Here is an 11,039-nt window from a genome sequence, read left to right as displayed (position 1 = left end):
ATTCTTCATGTATGTACGCAAAAATGGAAAGGAATGCACCAAAGGGCCTGTTTCTGTTCTGCATGTCTGTATAACTAAGGTGGCATGGACGTCAGGCCGAAGGGCCTGTTTTTCTTGCGTATAACTATGACTCAAAGACAAATCGAAAATTTCATCCACAACACCTCAGCAAGCAATGCAGCCCATACCTGCATGTAACAAAACTTTAGATAACATTCTGGTATAAGATGATAAGTGGCCAGTAAAAGGCCTGTCCCACTTAGGCGATTTTAAGGCGACTGTCGGCGACTAGGTTGTTGCCGAACTTTTGCCGGGGTGTCGCGGGCATGGTCGCGAGGAGTCTTCAATGAATCGTGTCGCTGAAAAAATTTCCAGATAGAAATTTCTCGGCGACAGCTGGCTTGTCGCCAGGTATCGTAGCTTATTGCGGGCGCTGTCGCATGCTGTCCCCAGGTTTGCTAGGTTGTCGCAGATGCATTTGGAAGCACGTAATATTAAATTAAGAAAAGGCATTTGAAGATACCAGAAGATAGTTTTGTTTAACCAATTTATTTACCGTCAGGACATTTGACAGGTAGATTGGAGCCGATAGTTTGACGGTCAGGTAAGCGTGGGAATTTCGCGACGTTTCCGAAGACGGTGTAATCTCTTAGCCAGGTGCTAGTTTCACAAAAAAAGTAACTTGTATCGACCTGACTCGGCATTGTCGTGGTCATTGCCGTAAGGTAAAATTAAAATTTGGCTATCCGCTACGACTTTGACAGTCACCGGCAGTCGCCTTAAAAATCGCGTAACTGGGACAGGCCCTTAACATTCACACCACAAAAATATCAGGCAATGACCAATCTTCAACAAAGAAATCTAACCACCTACCCTTGGTGTTCAATGACATTACCATTGCTGAACTCTCCACCATCAACATCCTGAGAGATCACCATTAAATCGATCACCAACTAGACCAGCAATATAAATATCATATGATCATAAGTTATAGGAGTAGAATTAGGTCATTCGGCCCATCAAGTCTACTCTGCCATTCAATCATGGCTGATCTATCTCCCCCTCCTAACCCCATTCACCTGCCTTCTCCCCATAACCTCTGACACCCGTACTAATCAAGAACCTATCTATCTGTGCCTTTAAAATATCCACTGACTTTGCCTCCACAACCTTCTGTGGCAAATATGATGGGTACAAGAGCAGGTCCGGTGCTGAATATGCTGTGTGCGAGCCTATTTTTCCCTCCAGACATCCCATATTCCAGACACAAGTCAGATTCATGATGGAATATTGTTCTCTTTCCCAGATGGGTTTGTCTTTAGAACTCTCAAGAAGCTCTACATTCTCAATTTGGCACCCCATCACCTACCTTAAACATTCATTTCATCCACCAGTGCTGCACACGGGCAGCAGATACAACCCCCAATTATTCAACAGCACCTCCCAAACGCACTGGTCTGGTCTACTTGGTCACCTCTTTGTCAGAAGGAGGTTGGGGCACTTGAGAGTGTCCAGAGAAGAATTAAGAAAATGGCTTCCATGAAAAAGGACTACACTTACAAGGATAGATTGAAGAGAGTGGGACTGCTTTCTTTAAGGAAGAGTGGGAATGGTAGGGAGATCTGATGGAGGTATATAAAATAATGAACAGTATGATTAGTTGGAGGCAGTTCTCATCGCTGGAGGAGTCTAGGACTGGAGGTCACAGTTCTAAAATAATGGGAAAGAGAATTAATGATTACAGGAGGAAAAACATTTTTGAGCAGCATGTGGTTGGAATCTGGAAAGGATTATTAGTGGATGAGGTGGAGGACAGCTGCATCTTGCAGTGAACTGAAAGGTGAACTGAATAAATATACGGTGAGAGAAACAATTACAAGGCCAGGAAGAAGGGCTCTAGTGGAGATCTGGTGTGGATATGATGGGCCAAATGACTTCCATCTGTGCTGATATCATTCTGTGATTCAATGATCTTGCCTAAATCTCCCATTTCTCCAGCTGCAGTGCATCATCTCTTGGGATAATAAAGTTGTGTGAGTTGCAATATGCAGGAATCATACTGCTGATGCTGGCAATCAGTAAGTTCAGGAAACATTTAAGGCACGAGAGGAATAGATCGGGAAGACGCATGGAGTCTCTAGCCCAGATTAGAGAAATTTAGAACCAGAGAATATAGGTTTAAAGTGAGGGGGGAAAGATTTAACAGGAGCCTGAGGAATAACTTTTTCATGCAAAGGGCAGTAGGTGAATGGAAGGAGCTGCCAGAGGAGGCTGTTGAGGCAGGTACTATCGCAACGTTTAAGACACATTTAGTCAAACACATGGATAGGACAGCTTTAAAGGGATATGGCATGTGGGACTAGAGTAGATGGGGCATGTTGGTCAGCATGGGCAAGATGGGCCGGAGGGCATGTTTCTATGCTGCATGACTATCTATAACTCTATACCTGAAAATGCAGTGTTCTCACAATCCTGCCACAGGATTCTGCTTCCATCAATGAAAAAAACATTTTTCTCGGGGCTGGTGCCAAATGAACCATCCCTCCTAACAACAAAGGCTTGTATACACTGGAATTTAGAAGGATGAGAGGACATCTTATCGAAACATATAAGGTTATTAAGGGGTTGGACACGTTAGAGGCAGGAAACATGTTCCCAATGTTGGGGGAGTCCAGAACAAGGGGCCATAGTTTAAGAATAAGGGGTAGGCCATTTAGAACTGAGATGAGGAAAAACTTTTTCAGAAGGCAGTGGAGGCCAATTCTCTGAATGCATTCAAGAGAGAGCTAGATAGAGCTCTTAAGGATAGCAGAGTCAGGGGGAATGGGAAGAAGGCAGGAACGGGGTACTGATTGAGAATGATCAGCCATGATCACATTGAATGGCGGTGCTGGCTCGAAGGGCCGAATGGCCTCCTCCTGCACCTATTGTCTAATCTAATACAAATTCATATGCATTGCCAGCCATAGAGCCAATGACCACATATGTCTACAAAAAAGACCACTTATGAGTTTAGTGTGGGAATACAACCAGCGGGCCATAGTGTTGGCATGGCTCAGAGTCCGCCCCCCCACCCCCCCCGACACTGAGGCTTTGATTTCAAGTCTTTCCAGGCTTAAAGTACATTATCCAGACTGAGACTATTGCAGAACCAAGGTGGTCTGTTGGAGGTTATATAGTTCAGATGTTAAATTGAAGCATCACCCTCTCAGATGGTTGTAAAGATGTAAAGGTACAATTATTTTGTTCTCATCATATTCTAATCCCCATTCCCATCCTTTGGCAAATGATATCTAAAATTATTAATATTTAAGCTCTACAAAAGTTGAAATAAAGTTTGCCACTTCATCCACCAACTGATCTGTCAGGGCCTGTCTCACTTAGGCAATTGTTTAGGCGACTACAGGCGACTAGGCTGTCACCACACGGTTGCCTGTATGGTCGAGAGTGGTCTCCAAAGTTTTTCTGGTCGCCGCTGGATTTTGAGATGTTTAAAAATTTTGGGCCACTGTTGGTTTGACGCCAATGATGGTAGCTTGACGTCTCCTGACGTGGGTGCTGTCGTAGGTTGTCGCCAGGTTGTCGCCAAGTGACGTAGGTTTTCGCCGGTGCTGACTTCGGTGAATTCCATTGGTGACTGCCTACGTCAACCTACCTCAATCGGCAACAGGTACCGGCGTCAAAACCGGAGGCCAAAATGACGTGAATTGTCTTCAGTTGTCGCCGATAGGGTCGTTGCTTGTAGTAGCTTGTCGCGGGTAGACGTAGGGTGGCTTAGGTTGTCGCCTGTGTGGTTGTAGGTTGTCGTAGGTGCGGTTGTAGGTGGACGTCCTAAGTCGCGACGATTGGGTCGCCGGTTGTCGGTAGCTTGCCGTAGCTTGACGTCGACTAGGTGGTAGGTTGTTGTAGCTTGTCGTAGACATTGTTGTAGGGGGGGTCCAGTTGCCGTTTTTTTGGCGACCTGCTACGACTATGACAGTTGCCGGCAGTCGCCTAAAAAATCGCCTAAGTGTTTGCATCTCTTTAAATTTAGTCAAATTATGCACAAGACAAAAGATTCAAAAACATTTAGAACTTTGTGCGGGCAGATGACCACAATCAGCTTTGCACAGAAACGGCACAATTGAAACTGTACTTAACTGCGATCCCAAGTTTACTTTTTGTATGCTAGGCTGCTGTTATTTTAGATGTTTTGGTTTGGTGAGGCACAGGGCAGAACACACAGGCCAAAACCGCAACAAAACTATCAATGCGATTATTAAAGGATAACATTTTCTTTATCCCACTGGCAAGGACTTGCACACAGAGGGTGGTTTATCCAATCATGACTGCATCCATTAATGTCAGTGGATGTAAAACCACAGCGAATGCAGCTGGGATTTTCTGATAATCCACATGCAACATATAAGAGCAAGCATGAGGTAATGGAAAATATTGCTACCAACTGGAATGGTAATCTCTCTTTAAAGGCAACATCCATTTTTTATGGATGTGTTATATGTCATGGGCGGCATCTCAAAAATAGTCATAACATTCAGCCTGAGGCAAGTCATTAGGTACATTTACATGAAGCCAATATCCAATTTATGATTTCCGTGCAGTCAGCAGATCCTTGAAAAACTCAGCTGATGTGCAAAATGTGAGATAATGGGGGATTTCTGTGATGTGGCATTTAAGATCACAGGGAAAGCATCTGTGAAGCAGATGACGAGGTCTCTAATAGTCCATACTAACATTTCAAGTTCATGAAACCAAGAGTAAACAGAAGGAAAACATGATCCAATTGTTCCACAACATTCAGAGATTCTGTCACAGAGCGAATTTTCTGCTTGACCATTTGACCCGCAGTGTTAACCTGTTGCCAAGGTTAGTACTAGATCAAAGATAGACACAAAAATCTGGAGTAACTCAGCGGGACAGGCAGCATCTCTGGAGAGAAGGAATGGGTGACGTTTCGTGTCGAGACCCTTCTTCAGACTGGATCAACCTGATCTGGGAATCACTTCTAGACACCTACCAATGGGTTAGCAAACTCCTCCAAAATATTCATTTTTTTGCCAAAATTATCAATATCTGGTTTTGACCAGGAATAAAGTTCACATTTTTGAACATAACATGGTATTTCATGGTAACATGGCATGGTAACATGACATGACATGGTATTTCCAGAGTAACACTGAGCTCAGATAACATTCGGTCAACTCCAATGTTAAGGTGGAAAGGGTGCAGATGCTATTGTCAGGACTTGAGATTTCAAGGCTATTGTCAGGAATTAAGGGGCTGAGCTATAGGGTGAGATTGAGCAGCCTAGGACTTTACTCCTTGGAGTGCAGGAGGATGAGGGATGATCTTATAGAGGTGTATAAGATCTTGAGAGGAATAGATAGGGTAGGTTCACAGAGCCTTTCACCCAGAGAAGGGGAACCAAGAACCAGAGGACATAGGTTTAAGATGAGGGGGAATTTTTTTTAATAGGAACCTGAAATGGGGCAACTTTATTTTACACAAAGGGTGGTAGGTATATGGAAAGAGCTGCCAGAGGTGGTGTTTGAGACAGGTACTATAACAACCTTTAAAAAACATTTGGATAGGATAGGTTTAGAAGGATATGGGCCAAACGCAGGCAGGTGGGACTAGGGCAAATCGGGCACGTTGGTCAGATTGGACAAGTTGGGCCGAAGGGCCTGTTTCCACATTGTATGACTCTATAACACAACGTGCTAACAATACAGTATTTTGAAATTTGTCTCTGGGTTTTTAATTAAAATTAGCAAACAGCAGAAAATGTTGCCTAACATTCGATTAAATGGAGCTGCTTTGTCAGTGCCACGGAAATAAAAAAATGAGTTTACTCAGACTAGAATTCCACTGTAACTATTTCTGCATTGCATTGTCCCTTTAGAAATTTGACCAGGTCTCTCAGACAATGAGATGAACTGGCACTGGTGATTCAATTTCTGCACATCGTGATATCAATCTTTTGCCACCAAATTGCCAGTAAAAATAATGTGGCTGGATCAGGAAGCAATTGTTTTTGGTCAGTTTAACTAGTTTTTTATCATGTTACTCATCTTATGCAAGCATCATTTAAAATTATCATGCACATGGAAAATTGAAACTTCCACAGTTGATGGTCGAGCTCTGAATCGTAGAAACAAGGAAATGCAGATGCTGGTTTACAAAAAAGGACAAGTGCTGGAGCAGCAACTCAGTGGGTTCGACGGCATCTCTGGAGAACATGGATAGATCTCATTTCTGGTCGGGACCGTACTTCAGTTTGGTGAAGGATCCCAACCTGAAACGTCAACTAACATGGATAGGTAATGTTTCAGGTCGGGATCCTTCTTCAGTCTGAAGGACGGTCCCGTCCCGAAATGTCACCTATTCATGTTCTCCAGAGATGTTGGCTGACTCGTTGACTTACCCCAGCACAGTGTCCTTTTTTGCTCCCTCTGACACACTGGTCAACCTGAGGAGCACCTTCAGCACAGACTGGTTCCACCAAGGTGCAGTACAGAACGCCATAGGAGATCCTTCTTCCCTGTGGCTATCAAACTGTACAATTCCTCCCTCTTCTGTCGTGGGGTAGACACTCATTCCCAAATGCCTGCCCCCCACCCCAAATCTTTGCACATCCCCAATCCTTTACACTCATCACTTTAATTTCATGTTTCATGTATCTTGTGTTTTATGACTGTTGGCAGATCAATTTCCCTCCTGGGATAAATAAAGTTCTATCATATCATATCATATCATATCATATCATATCATATCATATCATATCATATCATATCATATCATATCATATCATATCATATCATATCATATCATATCATATCATATCATATCATATCATATCATATCATATCATATCATATTTGAGGAAGGACATTCTTATTATTGACGGAGTGCAGCGTAGGTTCACGAGGTTAATTCCCGGAATGGCGGGACTGTCGTATGTTGAAAGACTGGAGTGACTGGGCTTGTATACTCTGGAATTTAGAAGGATGAGAGGAGATCTTATTGAAACATATAAGATCATTAAGGGACTGGACACGCTAGAGGCTGAAATCTTATTCCCGATGTTGGGGGAGTCCCAAACCAGGGGCCACAGTTTAAGAATAAGGGGCAGGCCATTTAAAACGGAGATGAGGAAAAACTTTTTCACTCAGAGAGTTGGGAAGCTGTGGAACTCTCTGCCTATTCCCTGGATGCTTTCAAGAGAGAGTTAGATAGAGCTCTTAAAGATAGCGGAGTCAAGGGATATAGGGAGAAGGCAGGAACGAGTGGATGATCAGCCATGATCACGGTGAATGGCGGTGCTGGCTCGAAGGGCAGAATGGCCTCCTCCTGCACCTATTGTCTATTGTCTATATCAAATGTGATACTAGTGAATACCAAAGCTTGTCCACTGCTATTTTGGCATTCAGGAACTACTCACAGGCAGGATTGGGAATCATGAGGGCAGTGAAATTGCATGAGTGTTAGTGGGGTGAGGAGAAATTCTTACTTTGTGGTGGAGGACAGAATTGTTTCACTCTCCAATGCTAATAGACCGGATTGGATAGACAAAGTAAGTAGATCTGCTGTGACTTCTCACATATCCAATGCCACAACCTCCAGGACTGTGCCAAAGCTAATAAACATATCCAACATTCATGCTCTCTGCTTCCTGAGTGATTCAGTGATCTTCCAGCACCTAGCTCTTCCTTCTGGACTAACAGAAATATATTCCGTAGCAGGACCAATCTGACCGTGGATGGTATCACACAGGGACCAAGAACTTAATTGGCCTCAATCTGCGCATTCAAATAAGACACAAGAGTTATCCTGACACAGATTTGTCCCATTTATAACACAACCTCTGCAAGGTGATGGACATAGACCCCTCCACTGTGTTTGCCATCTCTTATGTTCAGTGAATCAAGCCAAACAAGGCACCAAGTATGGACACAAAGTGCTAGAGTAACTCAGTGGGTCAGGCAGAATCTCTGGAGAATATGACAGGTGCATTTCAGTTCAGGACCCTATCTCAGACCCAACTCGAAACGTCACCTATCCAGGTTCTCCAGAGGAGCTACCTGACCCACTATGTTACTCCAGCACTTTGTGTCTTTTTCTATAAAGCTGTATCTGCACTTCCTTGGATCCACAAGATACCAATTATCTCTGAATGCTTCGGTACCAGCTTTCTTTCGAATGCTTCTCTATCACAGTCCTCATTGGATCCTTCAGGCCAATACTGATGTGCACAATCCCCCTTGTGAGTTGGCTTCTACTCCCTGCCCAACTACAGACTGCAGTACTTGTGTAGGAAAGAACTGCAGATGCTGGTTTAAATCGAAGATAGACACAAAATGCTGGAGTAATTCAGCAGGTCAGGCAGCATCTCGGGGGAAAAGGAATGGGTGATGTTTCGGGTCCAGTCTGAAGAAGGGTCTCGACCCGAAATGTCCTTCTCTCCCAAGATGCTGCCTGACCCACTGAGTTACTCCAGCATTTTGTAGTACTTGTTGTCTTTTCCATGGCTATTTTCCCCTACTACCACCTGTATCTATGCTGATTAGCAATGTCCAACTCAATATCATAGAATGCTTTCCCACCACCACTTCCCCAAGCTCCTACTCCGAGCTCCTGCCTCAGTGGTTGTTGTGGGTATACTTGCCTGTGAACGCCTCTCTGGATTGCCAGTAATGATATGTGATGAATAACAATCGTGTGACGGCATTGTCGCGTGTACAGTCCTCCAGAATTTAAGATTGAGTATATGGAGCTGAATCAGCGTCACCCAGCAGTATTTTAATGTCCCGATAGTGAAGCTAATGAATTCCTAGGCATGTAGGTCTTATATGTTTGGTGCTCCAAAATAATCTGCAGATCGGGTGCATTTTATCATTATCAGCCAATAAGAAATAAAAGTAATCATCTGCACAATGAGGGCAGTGGCACAGAAGTGGTGTTGCTGCCTTATAGCACCAGAAACCAGGGTTTGATCCTGACTATGGGTGGTGTCTGTATGGAGTTTGTACGTTCTCCCTGTGGGTTTCCCCAGTTGCTCTGGTTTCCTCCCACACTCCAAAGACGTACAGGTTTGTAGGCTCATTGGCTTTAGTAAAGATTGTAAATCGTTCTTAGTGTGTAGGATAGTGCTAGTGTACAGGGAATGCCAGTTGGCGTGGACTCGGTGGGCCGAAGGCCCTGTTTCCGTGTTGTATCTCTTAACTAAACTGAACTACCAGAGGCTCACTGAATAGAGCACCTAGCATTTTAGTGTCCGAGCCCATTTGTAATTAAGAATATAGTAATGTAGGCTGGATGTAACAAACAAGTAACAAACAAAGCTAATACAGAAATGAGAAAAAAAAAGAAATTAGCATCCAAGCTTTCAGCACACCTTCTCCTAGATTTATTTTAAAGTAGAATGTGTTCCTAGTTGTGCTTTCATTGCGGTTGGGTGTAACTGTGGGACTCATCTGCCTTAAATTGAGGATTACATTGAATTTGAATGAGGTAAGCCAATAGAGGACAGCTGAGAACTGAGTCAGTATGAACTGGAGCCCTGGAGGATGTGGCTTTAACGAGAGGAAATGTAGGTGTTTATATTTCATCAGTTTTTGACTAAATGGCAATTCCTTTGGGGATTGAAGCAAACCGGTCTGCTTAAAGTCCTAAAATCAGGTCAATTTTGAATTTGTTCCTGCTTTTAGGTTACATGCATTCAAAAAGTAATTCCAATGATTTGCATCCTGTTGGAGCTGCACAATTCACTTGCATAATTTTTGCTGGTCTCCATTAAAACTCTACATGTGTCAGCATAGTTATAAATCTTGTTGTGATTACAATTGAAAATGTAATTATAGCTGTGGAGAAAGCCTGAAAAGAAGTTCAATTTTCCACAGGAACTGGGATAAGTAATTAATGTAGAATTCAACAATTCAGGAAAAAGCCAATCAGCCGAACAGCTGAGATTGCAACTTCATCTCGGATTTGCATCTATTCTTCAATTCCTTTCCTCTCATTTAAAAAAAAAATCCAGAATGCATGGTCAATAAAAGCATTGCGTGATTTTTAAATACATTTGATATCTAACTGAAAACATAGAACATAAAGGTCTATAAGCAAGACTGACAGATGGTGCTAAAGAAGAATCATATTTTCAGTATCTCATTCTTGAATGTGGGCTTCATTGCGAAAGCAAATGCTTATTAGACAATAGACAATAGAAAATAGACAATAGGTGAGGGAGTAGGCCATTCGGCCCTTCGAGCCAGCACCGCCATTCAATGTGATCATGGCTGATCATTCACAATCAGTACCCCGTTCCTGCCTTCTCCCCATACCCTCTGACTCCGCTATCATTAAGAGCTCTATCTAGCTCTCTCTTGAAATTAGTCACTGAGCTGGTGATCGTAGACCATCTTACTGAAGCACTGCATTAAATCTGATGAGAGCACTCACACAGTGTTCTCAGGTAGGGAATTCCAAGATCAACATCCAACTTATAACTGTACAGCACAGGAAGAGACCCACAATGGCTGTGCCGACCATAATGCCAAGATCAATTCTTATCTGCTTGCATATAATCCATATCTCTCCATTCCTTACACGTCCATATGCCCATTCAAAAGTCTCTTAAATGCCACCCTTGTGTCTGCCTCCACCTTCATACTCAGCAGCACTTTGCAGCAAAGATAATAGAGCAGAGCAAGATAGACCACTCGACCCTAAAATCCGTGGTATGTCATGGCACCATTTTAGTAGGCAGAAACTTGCAGAAACATTTTAAAAGAAAAATAACAAAAATCTGTGAATTGATAGATGAGATATATTCTGCATTTGTATGGTATCATCACACATTCTGTTCCCCCAAAACACTGATTGCACTACGAGAGGCAGAGCGAACGGCGGGTTTTGCTTACTAAAATGGCAGACGTTACACTCCTTTGCGTACTACACTTCAGTATACGCGATTTTGACGGAGTTGTTCATTTTGCTCCTCTAGTATCTTTACTTTGCAGGCACTCACCATCCTCTGTGTA

The sequence above is a fragment of the Rhinoraja longicauda genome, chromosome 1 (assembly GCF_053455715.1).
Source record: "Rhinoraja longicauda isolate Sanriku21f chromosome 1, sRhiLon1.1, whole genome shotgun sequence".
NCBI lineage: Eukaryota > Metazoa > Chordata > Chondrichthyes > Rajiformes > Arhynchobatidae > Rhinoraja > Rhinoraja longicauda.
The sequence above is the reverse complement of the archived record's forward strand: the minus strand, read 5'-3'. Positions refer to the sequence as shown.